The sequence below is a fragment of the Cryptomeria japonica genome, chromosome 5 (assembly GCF_030272615.1).
Source record: "Cryptomeria japonica chromosome 5, Sugi_1.0, whole genome shotgun sequence".
Lineage (NCBI taxonomy): Eukaryota > Viridiplantae > Streptophyta > Pinopsida > Cupressales > Cupressaceae > Cryptomeria > Cryptomeria japonica.
Window position 1 is genome coordinate 105,411,479 of NC_081409.1, and position 21,195 is coordinate 105,432,673.

The window sequence follows — 21,195 nt, forward strand, 5'->3', positions numbered from 1 at the left end:
GACGAGTGACAAAATACTAATTCAAGCCTATAAAAAAAAATAGTTTGAAAGCAAGTTGTATCATAATTTTATTAGGTTGATGAAAACTATAGTTATTAGGTTTATCATTGAGTTAAAATTGGATTCATACTAGGCACAACTATGACTAGTACATTTCATTTTTATTTATTTTTAAATCAACTTGGGTACATTTCATAGTGGCAAGTACATTTTTTTTTTTTTTTGAGTCAACTTGGGTATTCTAGCCAATATCCATTTGGAGCAAGTTGAGGTGAGACTAGTCTTGAGATGTACCATGTAATGGACAACTTAAGTTAGTATCGTGCAAAGTGGTTATAACTGCAATTAATGGAGTAAAAGTTAATAAAAAACTTGCCAGCCAAGAAGGTAGTATTGCATTAATATTATTTGATGGCTAGTTGATAAATGAGTTATAGAGTACTAATTCAAGCCCATAAAAAATAATACTTTGAAAGCAATGGATTCTTGTAACTTGTGTATATCATAATTTTATTGGGTTGATGAAAACTATAGTTATTATGTTTATCATTGGGTTAAAATTGGATTCACACAAGGAATAATTATGACTAGTAGTCAAACATTTTCTAAGAACAAGTATTTGTTAAATTTTGATGAATGAGTGATTTTTTAGTTAAAAAACCTTCATACTAGATTGATTAGTTGATTTAAAGTACTTTTAAATATTGATAGTCAAATGACTTGTTAGAAGAGTGGCTTTATAGATTGATTAATTGGTTTGCAAATCCTAAAATAATGAACAATCAGATAGGAGCAATAAACATCTCAATTAGGGGTTGGCCTCGTAGTGCAACAACAGTTGTAAGAGTGGTGTTGATATTGCTTCCGAGGTTTGAATCCCTTTAGAGCCATTGTTTGGCGGAGTTGCGACAAAGACGAAAGTTGGTTGATGGAGGGTGGAGGTTGAAGACAGAAACAGAGTGCAAAGCTAAGGGAGGATGTCACAGAAGTGATGGGCGATAGAGGAGAGGACCGACATGACAAGAGACATGGATAGGCATGAAGGTTGGAGGCTAGAAGATATAGGAAGATAAGAGGAAGAAGATGAGGTGCTCAGGGGAAGATATGTGATGGAAGAGAGTGCAAGAAGATTGAAGAGAGAGAATGTGTCTGTAGGAGGTTTGAACGACAACAACAATGATGATGATAGGAGTGTGAGAGTTGATAACAGTGACTGGAGATAGTGCAGAAAGTAAGGATGTATGGAGAATGGGATGGAGAGGAAGGAGAGGAAAAAGACGGTTGAGGGTAACACAGAGGACAAAAGATGGAAGATGGTTGGTAAAGGATGGAGAACGAAGGTTGGAGGTTGGAGGTTGGAGGTGGAAGATGGAGTACGGAGAGTAGAGAAGGGTAGGAAATAGAAGGTGGTGGTCAGAGATGTGGCGAGAGCCAATATGGCCAGTGCAGAGACCAGAGGGAGAAGAAGGTGCATGGAGGATGATAGGCAAAAAGAAGAAACCCACAACAATTCGTTGAACGAAGGTGTTAATGCCTCAAATGTTCTTGGGGATGGGGTCTCTCGTTGTGACCTCACTGGTTCATAGCTCCAATCAAAAGTGTTCACCGATAAAAATAAAAAAAGAAACAAAGAAACAACTCAACTAATTTGTCTTATTGTAAAATTTGCGTTGAGGAGTTAGTCATGGAATTATCCATGATAATTACCAACAATTATCAAAATAAATTACAACTCCACATTTTTTATTATAACATAAGACAAAAAGATAATATAATATTAGTATGATTTTTTTTAAACATAAGACATAATTAAAATATTTATTTTAATAATTATTAAATATAAAAGCAATGAATTATAATTATATTTAATATCTTTAAAATATTCTATTTTTTAAAAAACAAGAGAGACAATGCATCCTGTCAATAGAGTGTCTATAGTGTGGTTAGTTTAGAGTAGGAAAAAAAACGTTTGGATAGAGTAACAGAGAAATGTCTAGAGATAGAAGGGGAGAGAGGAATATAGAAGGATATAAATAAATAGAGATAGAGGGAGAGGGATAATGAGAGATGAGGACAAAGAGAGAAAGGGAGATAGAGGGAGAGGGAGAGGGAGAGGGAGAGAGAGAGAGAGAGATAGAGAGATATATATTATGAGATAGAATGATAGAGAGATAGAGATGTAAGGAGATATAGAAAGAGGGGAAGGGGGGGAGAGATAGAGAACTAGATATAAAAAAATATAGATGGACAAAGAGCGAGAGGGGGGGCAAGATCTCAATAGTGTGGTTAGTTTAGAGTAGAAAACTAAAAAGCATTTGGTATGATGTTTTTTAATTAAGTATATCAATTGTTGAATTTAGTTAAAATATTATTTTTTTGTATTTACTCATAATTTTCACATCCGAAAAATTAAAAGATAATGTATATTTAGTGTTTAATAAATATTATACTTAATATGATCTTTAACTATGAGACAATAAGATGGGAACAAACCAAAGACCATTGATGACGAGGACCACAAGACATTTAACCAACACCCTAATATTATACTTAATGTGATCTTTAACCATGGGACAATAAGACAAGACCATAAACCAAAGACCATTGATGACAAGGACCACAACACAATTTAACCAACACCCTATAATTTGTTAGTTTATATATCTTTAGTTTATCTATCTTCCACTCATTTACTATTTTACACTTATATAACTTAATATGTTATTTATATTTATATCTATATTATATTGTAATTAATTTAAATATTTTATTTTATATGTTCTTGGTTAATCCACCCATTATTTAGTATTTATACTCATGAATTTATTTAATTTGAATTAATTTTACAATTAAATATAACGTCCAATTTTATAACTAAATATAATGTCTACTCATTGAATATTTATACTTTTCTTTTTTTAAACAAAAAGTGGCGAGCACTTAATATATTAATATTTATACTTATTGTTACTTTACATATCCTTAATTAGTCCAAATATTTTTATTTATTTTTATCGATAACAGTGAAAATTTTATTAATAATAATAAAAAAAGTTTACATTAGATTTACAATAAAGTGTCATCATAATTCATAAACAGCCAAAGCCCTCCCATCTATCCACTATAAACCACTTATGGAATGAAGACACATAAAGTTGTCACCCACCTAAGACACCAACTATTCTCCTATAGACAAGAGTCCTTACATAGCCCTTTAATGGCTAGAAAACCCAAATTATATCGAAATCAAAAGGAGCTTGAGAGGCTTCAACACACACCCCGATCGTTCCAAGCATTCTTCAGCAACTTGCTCGCGCCCGCCATCCACCACTACATTCTCGGTCATTCCACCGAAGCCACAACAAGTCAGGGATTCATTACCCTACACTTTGCATTATGTCAACATCCAAAAAAAACATTACTATTGTCCCTTTTCTTCAAAAAACACACCCAAGAAATTTTCTCGCCACAACCCTGGCATCACATCAAAAGCTTTGGCGATGCTTCCTAAAAATAATTTTGAAAACTATTAACAATTTAAATGCAAAAAATGCAAGTCCTCCACTCTTGTTTCATTCTCCTTCTCAAAGGTAACTACCCATTTCGACAGCTTATCAACCTCCATATTGCCACTCCCCCTCACATGACTAATCTTGAACTCCTCAAAAAAAAGATAGCAGCTCCCTCATAGCATTGATAGCATTTTGTAGAGGCCAAGCCTAAGTTTCACCTTTCTAGATTGCTTGTACTATAATTTGAGAATCACCTTCAATATGAATCTTATTCAAATTTAAGAACCTACCCACCTAGAGAGCTAGAAGGGTTGCCTTTGCCTCCGCCATATTATTTGTTCCCTCTTTCAGTCTTTGCATTGCAAAAACAATATGTTTCCCAGCCAATCGCGCACTATAGCCCCTGCTCCCGATGGCCCAAGATTACCTTTCACATCCCCATCAAAATTAAGTTTAATCCATCCAAACTCAGGCATTTCCCATTTAACCTCCTCCCTCCACTTTCCCTGGATTACTTTATGATTCCCATTGTTCTCAAATCTAATCTTGATCCCTGGCCACTCAAATTGAATATGCTTATCATCTGTAGTATAGGGAACACTTGGATTTAAATGTGCTATGGCAACACCCATCACCTCCTCAATTGAGTTGTTAATTATTACCTTGATCCTTTCTAGGGGCTCCATTTTATCTTGAAAAATCCTACGATTACACTCCTTTCATACTCCCAAATCACAATTGAAAGACTAATATGCCAAACTTTTGATAACACTGACCTCCTCTGATCAGTTGGCCAGCTAATAAAGACCTCTTTCACTGTATTTTGCAGTAACCCAGACCATCCCAACTTGGACCTCAACATCACCCAACATTCCCTAGTAAATTCACATTGTAGTAGCAAATGATCAACATCTTCCATTGCACTCCCACATAAAACACACTTAGTAGGACCTATGAAGCCATACTTTTTCTTGTGTTCACCTGTTAAGATTCTCCCCTTAATTGCTAATCAAGCAAAGGATTCATCCTTGGGTAGGCAGTCCCTCCCCCAACAGAGTTTGATTGGCCATCCCCTCATGTCATTCGCTCTATCCATAATTTGATATCCGAGCTTCACAGCACACCAAATTAGACTATCCTCATTACCTGTCACTATAAACTCCCTGCTCTGAAAAAGGTCATGCATTAATTTTGATTGTTATTCTGAGAGTCCCATATTTGCTACACTCTTCTAGCCCCATTGTTGACCGAATTGGGTCTGTTTCAATTCCATGCAATCGCAAATTCTATCCCCCCATCTATCCAAAAACAAATTCTTCAAATCATGAAACTTTGTTCTATCTTTAATAGTTGGACAACCATTCCATAAATCATTCCAAAAGGAGGCCTTCCTTCCATTGCCAACTTTCCAAGTCAAATGATCAGTAACAATCTTTTGATATTCAATGATGAAATTCCACATTGTAGATCCTTTTGGTAGGTTTCTAATTGTTAGAATCCTCTCCCGGTCTTCAGAGTCTAGGTATTTTGCCTTAAGTATTTTGACCCATAACATATCTGGGTTTGTGGAAATACTCCAAACCAACTTGACTCCCAACGCCATATTCATAATATGCCAATTCCTAATACCAACACCCCCACACACCTTTGCTTTGCAGATTTTATCCTGCACCAGTAAAGGAATCTTGTCCTCGTCGTTAGCTCCATTCCAAAAAAAAATCCTTCATTCTTTGCTCCAAATATCTAATTATCTTCTTAGGGATCTTAAGACAACTCATAGAAAAAATTGGGATGGCAGAAATGACAGATTGCAACATGAGAATCCTTCCTGCCAAAGTCAAACATTCACTCTTCCACCCTTCCAACCTTTTAACACAACTATCAGTTAAATCTTTCCATAGATTTGATCTACAAGCCCCCTCAAACAAAGGAATGCCAAGATATTTACTTGGTAGTTTCCCCATTTTCATGCCTAAAATTTCGTAGATGTGTCTCTATTTTTTAACATTCGTATTGAAAAAATATACTGTAGACTTATGCCGATTCACACTCTGACCCAAAGCATCACTATATCTATCTATCGTTGCTTTGATGGTTCTAGCTTCCTGAATAGAGGCTTCCCCCAACAAATATGTATCATCAACAAATTGTAAGTGGGATAAAGGATCAATGCCCTCTGCCACTTTAATTCCTTTCCACTGGCCATCCATCCTTTTGCTTGAGATCAACCTTCCTAGCACTTCCGTCATAATGATAAACAAGAAGGGAGATATTGGGTCCCCTTGCCTTATACCTTTGTTTGACTCAAAAAAACCCTATGGGCTCCCATTCACCATCACCAAAAGCCTTGGTGTCTTTATGCATCCCTCAATCCACTTGATCCAATCAACACAAAAACCAAATCTCTCTAGAACCTTCAACAAGAAATCACAATTCACATTATCATATGCATTTTTAATATCCAATTTAATCATCATTCTCTCAGTCATTTTAGGTCTTATTGAGTGAATGTCCTCATGAGCGACAATCACACCTTCATGGATTGATCAATTAGGTGCAATCCCACTTTGTTCTGAAGAAATAAGAGAGTTTAAAACATGTTGAAGTTTGTTTTCCATCACCTTAGCAATAACCTTATATATAGTATTGCATAAGGAAATCGGTCAGTAGTCATCAAAGGTCACTCTTTCAGCCTTTTTGGGGATGAAGGCAATGAAGGTGTTATTAAAGTCCTTCAAGATTAAAAAAAACCACTAGCTCTTGACTCCTCAACCACTTCCCACATCTCCTTTCCGACAATATCCCAAGCTTACTGAAAAAAAGATAGTGGGAAAGCCATCCGGCCTAGGGGCCTTATCCCCTCCAAGATCAAAAAGAGCATGTTTGACTTCATCCATAGAGACTAGTCTCATTAGAGCAACATTTTGTGCTTCAAAAATGCAACTCGTAATGACATCTAGAATACTCAAATCTATATTAGGATTTGCAAGATCCACTGAAAAGATATTGGAGAAGTAGCTCATCGCTTCCCTATTAATAGCCTTCGCATCTTGAAGGGTATTACCATTTGCATCTTGTATGGAAAAGATCCTATTTTGAGACCTCTTCACCTTGACCGAGTTGTGGAAATATTTTGTGTTTCTATCCCCTTCTCTCAACCAGGTCTCTCTAGACTTTTGTTGCCAAAAAACTTCCTCTAACCAGCACTTCAACATATTGCTTAGACCACTCTTTCTCAATGACATACTCCTTCACTCCCATACCATATGCTATCACTCTAGAATTCATCTCAGGCAGACTATTTTCAATCTTTAAATTTTCAGCAAAAATATTCTTAAACTCCTCTCTATTCCATATTTTGAGTTGTTCCCTGACAAATTGTAGTTTTTTGAAAAAGATAAAAACCTTATTACCTGACCTTTGTGGGCCTACCAACCACCAATGAGAAATCTTGTCCATAAAATTATCAACTCGCAACCACATGGCTTTAAATTTAAAAGGAGCCCGATCGGGTGTAGAGTCCTCTTGAATTCTTACACAAATTGGATAATGATCTGAACCAGAAAAGGTAAGATTTTTGCAGTGCAAAAACAATCCTTTACTTCCCAATGTCCAACCAATAAAAACCTATCTAGTTTCTCTGCAATATTATGAAAGCCACTTCTATGGTTTGTCCAAGTGAAATCCCCATTAGGAAGTTCCAAGTCCACCAAACCATTAGCACAAATAAAATCAGCAAAATCCCTTTGGCTCTAAGCAGCCCACCCTAGGCCACGTTTCTTCTTCGCAGGGTTGAGAATAGCATTAAAGCCCCCCCCCCCCCAACGAGAAACAGATCATCCCCATTGTTGCTAAAACTATTGGATAGTTCCTGCCATAAGACTCTCTTTGAAGATGGATTATTGGGTCGTAAACATTCAAAGAACAAAAGACTGAGAATAATTGTTTTGAACTAATCTCGATCCATTTCCAGTTGCTACCGTGATCAATAAGTTGCACTTCCACTGTAGTCTCGTTCCAAAGGACACGTAATCCCCCTGAAGCACCTTCCGAACCAACAAAGGTCCCATTCCATCTGTTAAAGGATCTTATGAAAGTATCCACATCATCACCTTTGATTTTAGTTTCTTGTCAAAAAACTACATCCGACCTAGCCTAATCAAGACATCTCTTGATCAGGCAAATCTTGTAAGGGGCATTTCTACCCCCGACATTCCACGATAGGACCTTCATGACTGCTAGGAAAAGGCATAGCCTTTTCGCGATCTCAAAAGTTTTCTTTGATCTGATGCACTACCTGCAATCACTAGCTTCATTCTAGTGGTCCTAACACCTCTTTTCCTGAAGTAGTCATCAGCTAGGAGGGACCTCAAAGAGATCAATCCAAACCGGACAACAAGAGTAAACTCAAAAGGTGTTCTTTCGATAACAATCTCAAAAGGTGTTCTTTCGATACTCCTGTTTACTAAATTATTGTAGGCAAACTCTGTGTGCGCAAGAATCAAATCCCAACTTCCAGTTTTATCTCCAACTAAAAATCTCAACAAATTTCCCAAGCTCCGGTTAACTACTTATGTCTGTCCATTAGTCTGTGGATGAAAAGTAGAAGTGAACTTCAAATATGTCTTCATCTTCTTCCAAAGTGTTCTCCAAAATAGCCAACAAACTTAGTGTCTCTGTCTGAAACTATGGTCTTAGGTAATCCATGCAATCTCACTACTCCCTTAAAAAATAGGTCTGCTACATGTAATGCATCTAATGTCTTCTTACAAGGAATGAAATGAGCCATCTTCGATAATCTATCTACTACCACACATATAGAATCATTCCCTCTCGGTGTTTTAGGCAATCCAAGTATGAAATCCATGCTTATATTCTCCCAAGGTCTTATCGGTACTATCAAAGGTTTATACAATCCCACATTTTGACTACTACCCTTTGCAACTTGACAAACTCTACAAATTTGCACATATCTCCTAACATCCTTATGAATATGGGGCCAAAAGTAATGCTCACTCACCAATGCCATTGTTTTGTCAATACCAAAGTGTTCGGCTAATCCTCCGCTGCGTTTCTCCTCTATCAGATTCTCCCTCATACAACTCTTAGGTATGCATAACTAAACTCCTTTGAATAACATCCCATCCTGAATGAAGTAATCCAACCGCTTGCTTCTATCTACCGTAACCGGTTCTCTACATGCTCTCCAAGGTTCTACAAAATCCAGGTCATCATCATACAAGGTCTTCAATTCCGCAAATCCTAATAGTGTCACTCTCAGCTCTGTCAGTAAATTCCTTCTCCTACTCAATGCATCAACAACTTTGTTTGATTTCCCACTTCTATGCTTCAACACAAAGGTGTAACTCTGCAAAATTCTACCCATCTCATATCTCTTTGATTCAACTTACTCCGACTGTTCAAATACTGCAAGGCTTGATGATCCGTGTACAACACAAACTCTTTAGGCAATAGGTAATATCTCCACTTCTTCAAGGCTTGAATTATGGCATAAAACTCTTGATCATACACTGAAGATCTCCTCTGGGCATCATTCAATTTCTCACTGAAATAAGCAATTGCTCTCCCTTCCTGACTCAAGACTGCTTCTGTTGTTGTTCCACTTGCATCACAATCCACTTGAAATACTTTATTGAAATCTGGTAAAGCCAACACAAGCTGCTCAATCACCTTCCATTTCAATAGTTCAAAACTTTTGTTTTCTCTGGTGGTCCACTTGAATTCCTTATGAGCTCTCCTCATGGTCTCATTCATAGGATTACAAAATGAACTGAAATTTCTGATGAACTTCTGGTAGAAACTAGCCAATCCATGAAATGATCTTACCTCTCCAATGCTTTTCAGTGTAGGCCACTCAACAATTGCTTTTACTTTCTCAGGGTCCATCTTCAAACCATCCTCAAATATCACAAATCCCAAATAGACTAATTCTTCCTTCATGAAAGTACACTTCTTAAGATTTATTAGCAACTTTTCTTCCCTCAGCCTCTGCAAAACTTGCCTCAAATGCAACAAATGCTCCTCTTTTGTCTTACTGAAAATCAGAATGTCATCTAAATATACAATAACAAACTTACCCAATAATTTCTTCGATACCTCATTCATCAGCCTCATGAAAGTACTCGGTGCATTAGCTAACCCAAAAGGCATCACCAACCATTCATACAGTCCTTCATTTGTCTTGAATGTTGTCTTCCACTCATCTCCTTCTCTAATCATGATATGATGATATCCACTCTTCAAGTCTATCTTTGTAAATTATTTGGCTCCACACAAACAATCCATTATGTCATCCATCCTAGACAAAGGAAACCGGTATTTCACTGTAATCTTGTTTATTTCTCTAGAATCGGTACACATTCTCCATTCTCCATTCTTCTTAGGTGCTAATACTGTGGGTACTGCACAAGGACTCAAACTTTCTCTGATCAAACCTTTCTTCAACAACTCCTACACTTGTCTATTCAACTCTTCATTCTCTGTCAGTGTCATCTGATGTGCAACTTTGTCAGGTAAGCTAGCTCCGGGAACCAGGTCCACGCAATGACTGATACTTCTCACATGTGGCAATCCATCAGGCACATTATCTGAAATGATGTCTTCATATTCTGTCAACAAATCTTTTATCTCTTCAGATTGTTCTTCTTCATGCTTCAGATTCTCAGTCTTCTTAGGAACTAAGGCAAAACACGCATTCTCATGTCTCAATCCATCCAAGAATTTCCTTCCATCCACCAAACAGATTATAGTATTCGTACAGACTTCATTCTTCAAAGGTTCCTCCAAGGCCAACAAGGTTTGCTTCATCCCATTGGCCACAATAGTGTATTTATTCTTCCTCCCATCATGTATTGCCTATCTACCAAACTGCCAAGGTCTACCCAACAAAAGATGACAAATATCCATAGGCATAATATCACACAAGACTTCATCATGATAATTCTCAATTTTCAATTTCACCAAACATTGCTCACTTACTAACAACTTATGTTCATCCCGAATCCATGCTATCTGATTAGTCAAATTCAACTTATTCACCATCTCTTATGTATTATCTAAAATACCACTATCAATAACAAGTTTACAACACTTACTAGATACCTTACATCTGGTCTTGAACAAATTCTTTCTCTGCAAGGGCTCTTCATCTCTCCTAGTATGACACAAAGCTCTCCTTATCATCAACAGTTCTTCATCTTCTGGTTTGTTATCTGATCCGGTGAGGTTTTCTTCCACCACCGCTGCTCTTTTGGTATTCTTTGTCTTCTTGCACTCAAAAGCATGATGTCCTTCTCCTCCACGCTTATATCAAGTTCATCTAAATACTCTCTCATCTTGTCTTCTATCATCTCTTCCAAAATTTTCATTCTAGTAGCCATCTGGTTCTCTCCTCCAGTAGAAATTTCTATCATCTTTCCGATATGAATTACCTTCTTTGTTCGCTTCTTTGTCCTTGTTCCAGTCTATACAAATTCCTCTACCTCCGATATATCCTCTTCCTCCTTGAAATCTTCCTCTGAAAAACCTTCCACCTCTGCCTCTGCTCATGTCTTTTGTTTAGCCTCTCTTTTGCCTTCAGGGCATACTGGTAAGCCTCTTCCACACTCTGTAATTTGATCAAACTGAGTTCATCATGTATAGACACACACAATCCATTCAAATATCTTGCAACTTGTTCAACTTCATCGTCAACATGTTCGGATTTGATATTCAACTTGTAAAATGCTTCGGTGTATTCATTCACACTAGATTCCTTCTGTCTCAAATTCTACAACTTCCAGAATAGATTCACTTGATAATCAATTGGCAAAATTTATTATTTCAACTTAGCAACCATCTGATCCCATGTCTTGCTCTTCTCTTTACCTTTGTCTATCAACCTGCAAATGCTCCCACCAAAGAGATGCATGACCTTTCAACCGGGAACAGGCATATTTCACCTTCCTTTCTTCTGCAGTGTTTTCAAAATCAAAATATTTCTCCATCTCTGAGATCCAATCCATCAATTCATCTGAATCCAACTTTCCATCATATTCCAGTGGGATAAAATGAGGTTTAGTATTCGCCCTACTCAAAACCCTAAAAAACCTTTCCTCATTCGGATCAATCGCTGGTGGGTTTACTTATGCTGCAGGGGTTTCTTCTCCTTCATCTTCACTTACATCTTCAATGTGTCAGCCTCTTCTCTGGGCTATCTCCACGACTTCCAACCAGGCTGTTATTCCTCACAACATTTCCATCATAGCAGGGTCTACATTCCCACGTGCTCCACCATTCCCAGTTCCTCTTCACACCATCTTTATGCCAGTCCTCTACAGTTGTAGGTCAGATCCACAGTCTGCCACCCTACAACAAAATTCTCAAGACAACATAATCTCCGGAATGAAAACTCGCTCTAATACCACTTGAAGCAGTCACTGGCTAGGAGGGACCTCAAAGAGATCAGTCTAGACTGGTTAGCAAGAGTAAACACAATGGAAACACAAGGACATGATGGAAGCAATGTAGAACAAATTGAATTATATCATAAAAATTGATCACAACCAACCGGTAACAATCGGGTTACATAAACCGGCTCATAGGCTTGCTAAAACATGCTCAAAATACAAAACATGTCACAACCGAGACCTTAAATCTTAAGATCTATCTTCTATGCTTAGTCTAGCTTCTCGGTTACATTCTAAAGCTCTATTAAATTATTTATACGATCCAAGGGGATTCGATCGGCCCAAAAAAAGGATCAAAACCCGAAGAACAAGACCTAATGTGCAAAACCAACAAGGTTGGCCTCCGCCAAAGAAATTCTTTTGAAAAATCCAAAGGATGAAGTGTATATCATGGGAAAAGGTTAGTCACATGCTAAGGAACATTAGAATCAACGCTCAGGGCTCCGCAAGCTACGAAAGAGATCCGATAGATCACCAATGCAAATAGGTCCAAGCAACTAGTAATAGAAAACTATCTCGGAAACTGATAGCGATAACTTGCCGAAAAATGATCCAAATGCTCCATGATTTGGAAATAAGGAAGATGATCAGGTCTTCAAGCAAAATACAACTCCACAGGTTCCAGTGAGCCAAATCTGGGACACAAAGAAATAAATGTTGAAACTGCAAACAAAAAGCAAAACAGAAAGGAAATATTTTTGGTTGACACAAGATTGCTATGAATCGGGGATGCTTCTGCATCATCTCCTTTTCTCCCCTATCTTAGGTTTAGTTAGAGCAAAGGGGGTATGCTCCAATGTTCTTGTCTCCATGATGCCAAGGTTGTCAAATAAGCCCAAATCATCCTCATCCCCTCCTTCCTCCTGAGAGCCATAATCTGAATCACACGCGATTATATTGCCCCCACTGTCCCTTACACCATCAAAGGAGTTGTCTAAATTTCTTATAGGCGAGAATTGAATATCCTTATACAAGGAATCCTCTACTTCCAAGGCTGATGAAAGAGTCACCCCATTAGCCATCTGGAAATTTAAATCCGATTCCTCCACCAGTTTAAAAACTCTGTCACTCCACTTCTGATTTTCACCACAGTTTACAACTGAATCAATAACTTGTAAAGAATCTAGAATTACCTCTACCACTATCACTCCACTTTGTTCCTTGGCTTCATAAGATTGAACCACTTGTCCCATCCTTTCCCTTATGTCGATAAATTTATTCAAAACTTCATTTTCCTTAGGTCCATCCAAACTGAAAATTTCATCATTTCCTTCCCCAATTGCATTCACCTCAAAATTTCATTCTCAGAGAAAGGAGTCTCCTCCACCATTTGGACAGAGCTGCTTTCTTCACTTGCTTTAGCCCAACTATTCATGCCCAGTGAGAAGAGTTGTGTAATCTCCTTCATCTGGCCTTCATTCCAAGCTTGCATCACATCTTGGGTTCCCAGAAATTGTAATCCACGTTGCCATTACCATCACATCTTTTAGTATTCTTAATAATTTCACCTGCTAGCCGATTAGATTCTAAACCCTTACCCTTATCCATATTATCTAAAACATTGTGATTCTCATTTAGAATTACTTCCTCACCTATATCGACTACAAGAGGTTGCCTCCACTCCCCTTTCTCAGAACCTAGAACAATATAGTCTGGTAGCTGGTTGCATTCTTGCCATAGCACCAAGATCCTCGGACACACTAAAAAATATTGTTGATCCACAACATCCTCAGAATTAACAAAGGTTCAGGTATCATATCCCCTATCAATTTAAGTGTTTCCACATCCTAATATTACTGTGGAAGATTATGGAGCTTAATCCAGATGGGGACCTCCTTGATATTCTCTTTAATGGGGTCGAAGTTTGGAGCCCAATCCTTTAGATAGAGTCCTTTACCATCTATTAGGTGTGGTCCACTATTAAGGATCCAATCCTTGTCATGTTTTGAGGAGCAAGTAACTAGATAAAACCCATTAGCCAGAGTTTTCAGAGTGCAGTCCTTTCCCCATTGTTCATTACACCACTTCCTTATTTTATTGGACCCACCCATTTCATGACAAAAGCCTTTTCTTCTAAGAAGGAAATGGAATCACTCCATTGCTTGTTATTAACTAACAAAGAAGAAGCCCTAGCACACACCACATTCTCACTCACCTTTTGGGTTTCATTTGCAGAAATGGTCTGGGTTTTAGGGCGCCAAAACTTCTTTACAATCTACTAGAAGTTAAAGTCCCTCTGAACCAAAAATAGCCCCCTGTGAAGTTGAATCTTCTGTTGATAGTTATCCCATCTCCTACCATCCCTGGTCGTCACTGAAAAAGCCTGATCGCCAATAACTGGGACCTTTCCAACACCATTCATGTGTTTCCATGTAAAGATTTGGAATCGAGGTTGATTCCTTCGATTGAAAGGCCATCCCCATCTGGATTGACCATTGTAATCCAAGCCCTGGTGTCTACGAAAACCTACCCTTCTTGATCATTGCAACCGCTCCATTCAATCCAGGTTTGAAATATTAGTCGAAATATTTTAATTTAAATTAACATTACAAATAAAAGTACCTCTCAGCATATTTAGTATTTAGTATAAATATTAAATGTGTTTTCTTGTCGTACATGGTAATCTCTTCACACGATAAAATAAATTGTAGTTAAGATGATTTGACATTTGATGTAATAAATTCAAATATGTAATATTAAAAAAAATGATAAATTCGAATATGTAATATTAAAAAAATGATAAACTTTTAAAAACTACATTTAGACCGTAGAAAAATATTAAATTTATAACAAAAACTATATACTAAATTGTAATTGGTCCAAACAAATAATTTTAATCACTAATTACTTAATAAATTGATATACTAGCCTAACGACAAGTATTGATAATATTTGTTATCTAGTAGATAAATGAAATAATATATAACAATTTATGTACTTGTTTAAATATTAATTAATATAAGTCTAGCAATAAAACTCGTGATGTAGTCACTGTGCTTTGTTTCGTATGCTAGGGTTTCAGACAACGCTCTTGCTTCGGCCTCAATTGGTACCTCCTCTAGGGTCTTGACTTATAGGGACTTGGGATTTGATGAGCGCGGAGACAATGGATCTTCTCGTGTTTCCTCCATCCCTGCCGGAAAGAACGATATTCACTGAGGGGAAACAAATTTTGCATCTCTTTTAAGGCGAAATCACAGCCTAGGAAGTGGATCTTTGGTAAGGGTTCTCAGGATAAACAAGCATTTGAAGTGAATGAGAGGTTTATGTTTGTAGGGAGCCTCGATGTGGGAGGATCCAATGCATCAATGTTGTCCCTCTCTCCAGAACATTCGGCTCCTGAGAGGCCAATGGTGAACTTTGATGCATATATCTTTGAAGAGGTGAAGGAGAATGAACAATATTTTGTAGAAATGGGGTTGATTGGGCGGTTTCAAGGGTTTTGGCCAAGCTTGGTTGATTTAAACAAATGGATTACTGAATGTTGGAAAACCATATTGATAGGTGTTGTCCAGATTTACCCTGGTGCTCGGGGTTTTTTTGTAGTGGTCTTTGACAGCATGCAGGACAAGAAGAAAGTCCTCTATGAGCAGCTCTGGAGCTGGAAATAAAAGCACATGCTACTTCTGAAACCCTGGTATCCTATTTTTAACTCTAATACTGAGTCTTTTGATAAAATCCTAGTATGGGTGAGGCTTCCTAGTTTGCCTTTACAACTATGGTTCAAAGCTTGTTTCAAAGCCATAGGTAATGCTTTAGGGAAGTTTTTGGGAGTGGATCGAGGTTATTTGGATTATTTCCATACTACTTATGCACACATTCTAGTTGAGATGGATTTCTCCAAAGCACCTCCTGCTGAGTTGTCTTTAAAGCTTGCAAAAGGGTCATGGGCGCAGACAGTAGATTTTGAAAACATTCCTTTTAGATGCATAAGGTGTTTCCAAACTAGTCATTTGGCAGTTAATTGTGCCAAGAATAAATCAAATGAGGTGGCCACTTGGTGGAAGGTAGTCTCCCCCCACCATTATGTGATGAAAAATAATGACAACATTCAAGTGGGAGAGATCATGCAGGATTCTGGAAAAACTATTGAGGATAAGGATTCCAGAAAATCTTTTAAGGATAAGCTAAGCTAGGATGCAACAAAGTCAACTATTGTTAAGTCTGGGAGAAAAAAATTGAGCAAGGCATCTAAGGTTTCAGGGGAATCAAAGCCTACATTCAAAAATAATGAGCTGGTGGGTTGTGGACTAACTTGGGGAAGTTGGATTGATGACACATCTCATGAGAGGAAAGGAAATGTGGCTTCCTCTTGTGAATCTGTAAAGGCATCTCAAGATGTAATTGAGAATGAGGATGGGTGGATAGAGGTTATTGGGAAGAAGAACAAGTGAACAATGAAGGGGGACTCACTTATTCAATCAACTTTCCCCCTCATCTCATGTGGAGTTAGTCGATAACCTGGGTATGACCTATGAATGGGTCTTTGACTTTTGGAAATTTTTTATTTGGGGAGATGGTTCCCGGATTGAAGCCCCATCTGGTTCGAGCCACGATTAAATCCCAAAAATATTTAAATAAAATACAAATCTCGGCTACAACTCCTTATCGATAAAAAAAATAAAATTTATATTATTAGTTTAGTATAGTGGATTTTTTAAATGTAATATAATATTTATTATATCAAAATATATATTTATTAATATATTAGAATAACATCTAATATACAATTTAATGGTCCTTCAAAGAGGTGGATGGATTACATTTATGATGATGTGAATGAGAGTCTTCATAGGGTGTTTTATCATGAGCTAGGGCTTCTCAACCCTAGCCAAAAGCTTTCTATCATCTTGTTGTGATGTTTGCTTGGTGTGGGGGAGTATTTGTTGCATAGTGTGGAACTTTCTCGAGGGGGGGGGGAGGGGCAGTTCGAGGATTTCTCCTACGCATGTTGGGGGAGGATTTGTGGGTTATTAGCCAATTTTGAGTGTTTTTAGAATCTTGTGAGGTTTTTATTTCGATCTACCCCAACTTTGGTTAGAGAGGACTTTTTCAAGTGAGTTTTTAGTTATTCTTTCTATTGTCTTGTTTCCAATGGTAGTGCTTGGACTCAATCCAACCATGGCATTTCTCGAGGCCTTGATATAGACATATTCATCTCCTTAATTACATGCAAAAGCTTTGGATTAGTTGAATAAGAATTTGATTAGTGAAGGCTCTTTTGTGAAGGAGGGGTTAAGATTGTTGAAAGCGAATCATTATTTTGAGAGGAGCTTGGATAATATGGTCTTGGTGATTCAACCAAAGTCTATTGTAGAGGATGTCAACTATCTAATCAATTGTGCACTTATTTGTAAGTTCATGATATTTTGAGAATCCCTTCCATTCTTAGAATTGTGGGTTCATAGGACATTGAATCTAGTGGGAGATATCAAGATTACGTTGGTTGCAAATAATCTTTTTATGGTAATATTTTCATGCTTGGTGGATAGAAATAGGGCTTTTGAGGGTGGTCATTGTTTTTACAATGAGGTTGGTCTTTTCATTGAACCTTAGCATGTGGATTTTAATTCACAAGTGTTCATCTAGGTGCGTCTTCCACTTGAGTTTTGGAGGAATGATATTTCCACATGATTTGTCTCTTGCTTGGGAAGCCAATAGGCCCATTGCAATAGATGCTTGACAAAAATTTAATCTCTTATGCTGAGTTTGTTTTAAGATTGGTTCGAATAACCAACTACCAGATTCTATGGAAATTTGTCTTGGGTCATCTTCTTGGACTCAACAACTTGACTACGAAACCCTTCTATTTTGATGTTGGATGTGCCATGATTAAGGTCATTTGTAAAGGAAATGATCGATATTCAACCACTCAACTAATTAAACCAAGGGTCCTTCTCATTTTGCACCAAAGGTTGATAAATCTAGAAATCCCTACTATGGAAAGGACTGCAGACAATGAGGGCTTCATTCTAATGAAACTGCATACTAAAGGACTAAAGAGAACCCTTAGAGATAGATAGGAAGATGGGATCTTCAATCAGTTTGATGCCCTAGAAGATTTAGTTTAAGAGGATGAGATTCCAGTTGACTTGCTTCCTAGGATTGATTCCTTAGAAGTAGATTATTAAATCTTAGATAGGTTGACAGCAATAACATGCTTCAAGTGGATTCCCAAGATACACAAATGGAAACAAATCAAACTATTAATATTATTGGAGAATCATAAATACATAAAATTAAAGATTCAAGGGATGGTTCAATTTTGATTATTGTTGTTCCTCTTCTAGAGAAGGGAGTATTGGTTTCTAGAAGAGGTAGTGGGCCTCGCTTACTTTGGAACTCTAGAAAAGTCCCTAAAAAAGGGAGCTTTAGGTAATCCCCCCAAGGTGGGTCATAAGAAAGATCAAGATAAGGTGAAATTAGCTGGAGAGACATTGGTAGTTCATCAAGATATGTGTAAATTATTGATTTGCACTTCTCTTCTAGACGATTATTTTCTAATGGAACGCAAGGGGTATGCATAGAATCCCTAAACAAAAGGCTATTTATGAACTTATTACAACTTAGTCTCCTATTATTGTATTTATCTGATAGACCAAACTATCTATTGGTACTATGCTTAATATGGCTTCTAGAATTTGGGTAAGAGGTCAGTGCTAGTGTATTGGGACTCAACATAATTTAGGCGGGGTTGGCTGCCTCTAGGATCATCGCAAAGTTGTTCCACTTTGGTGGATCTCTAGTAGATCTTCTATTTTTATGGCTAGCTCAAGCTTGGAATCTAGGGAAGTTACTCTTTTATCCAACATTTATGCTCTGATCAAGTTTATAGGAAAATCCTTGTTATGATCGTATATCAAATATGTTTGTCCTACTGCTCCATTTCTTCTTTAGATTCTAGATATAGATTTCGATACTATCTCCATTTTAGAGGAGAAAAGGGGTGGCAATTGTAGGCTTGAACCTTCCTCTAGGCTTCTAAGAGGTAATATAAGCTTATTGAAGTTGGTGGACATAATGTCATTTAATAGCATGTTTACTTGGAACAATAGGAGATGTGGAGAGGATGTCATCTTTGAAAGGTTAGATAGGTTTCTAGTTTCCTATTTTTAGGTTGGTGATAACTAAGCTACAAGTTTAGATTTTTTTACTGGAGAGGTTTTGATCACTAGCCAATCATATTTTCTGCTATATCTTCAAAATTCTAGGAATCCCTCTTTTAAATTTTAACTTGTGTGGCAATGGGGGTCTTCTCTCCATGATATCATGATGGAGTGATGGTGACAAGGGAGGCCTTCTTTTGGTATTGCAATGTATTCTTTTGTTAAGAGATTGTAGTTTGTTAAATACAAGCTTAGAAGGTGGAACAATTAATGTTATAGTAATCTTTTTTGGTTAAAGTGAATGCTCAATCTCATCTAGATACCATTACTCTCTAGATTTGTGACCATATCGAGAGGAGTTTGCAACCAATAAGGAGGTAGAGGAATGGGAGTTACATGAAGAGATATTCTAGAAGCAAAATTTTTGCATTGGCTGGCTTCAAGAAGGGGACAAAATCACTACCTTTTTTCATAAATTAGTTAAGCACGAGAGACATGAGAATTCAATCTCTTCTCTCTTATCCTCTAAGGGGATTCAACTCTCATCTCGTAGTGAAATTTATAGGGAGGCTACTTGATTCTTTTCAACTTTTGTTTTTGTTTTTTTAAGTTTCTACTCCTACTAAAGTTTAGGAAAATCTTGTTTTGAGTTGCATTCCTTCTTTGATTTCTAATGAGATGAATGAGACCATTGTTAGACCTATCTCCTTGGATGAGTTGGAGGGAATTGTCATCCAAATGAAAAAAGGGAAAGCCCTTGGCCCTAATGATTTTCCTATAGAGTTTTACCAAGATTTTAGGGAAAATATCAAACTTGATCTTTTGGAGGTTGTGCAAGAGTCACAAGGAAAAACAAAATGTGAGAGCCATGAACTCTACATTCCATGCCCTTGTTCCTAAAAGATAGGGGTCCAATTCTCTATATCTCTTTATATCTATAGCTCTCTATAACGTGGTCTATAAAATAATTACTAAATTGATTAGAGAGAGACTCAATCCATGGCTTAATAGTTTAATTTTTGAGGAGTAGGGGTCTTTGTTTTTGGTAGGTATATTTTGGATGATATTGTGGTCACTTCTTAGGCTATCCATTCGATGGAAAATTCTAAGGAGAAGGTTATGCTCATTAGGTTGGATATGGTCATGGCTAATGACCATATAAAATGAGATTTTTTACATCAAGTTCTTTTGGCTTCTGGGTTTGACAATGAGTGGATTAAGTGGTTTATTAGTTGTGTCACCTCTTCTTTCTCAATTATTATCAACAATGAGCCTTAAAAATAATTTGGATCTTTCAGGGGCCTTCGATAAAGTGATCTCGTTTCTCCTAATTTGTTTATTTTAGTGGCTAAAGGATTTGGGAGATTTATTAAGTCTCATGTTACACAAGGTTTGATTGATGGGTGGAGTTGGGGTAGTAGTTTGCCTCCTCACTCTCATTTATAGTTTGTGGATGATATTGCTTAATAAGTTTAGCTAGAGTTAATGAGGCACTTAACTTAAGAAACACTTTGGACATTTCCTTAGCTTCTTTTGATTAAAGGATTAATGAGGACGAGTCATCTATTTTATTTTTTAATGTCATATGACTCATACATAATAGGATTTCTCATATTTTGAGATTTCATATTATCTCTTTGTCATTTGTTTGTCTTCATATTCCTCTTGATGTGAGATCTCTAACTAGAAGGTTGTGGTAGGATGTGTTGGATGAGTTTCACAAGAGGGTGTGACATTGGACTTGTAGAAGGCTCTTGATTGATAAGAGAGTTACACTCTTGAAATATATGGTTTAGGCCCTCCCTCTCTAGAGATTCTTCATTTCGATTGCTCCTCTAAGTTTCATTAAAGAGATTTAGGCTCTCTCTCGTTAATTTCTATCGGCTGGAAATTTGTTCTCAACAAAGTGGATCTTAGTGAAATGGGAGTCTGTATGTAGGATGAAGAGGGAGTTTGGTCTTATCCTTCATTGGGATAGCGTTAGTAGAAAAGTGTTGGTTGTGAAGCTTTATTAGTGGAGGTTCTCTAATCAGGATCAAGAACGGGGTAGGATCATTACTTTTAAGTATCTACGCGAGGCAGATAGGGAAGATGTTCCCCAGTTCAACC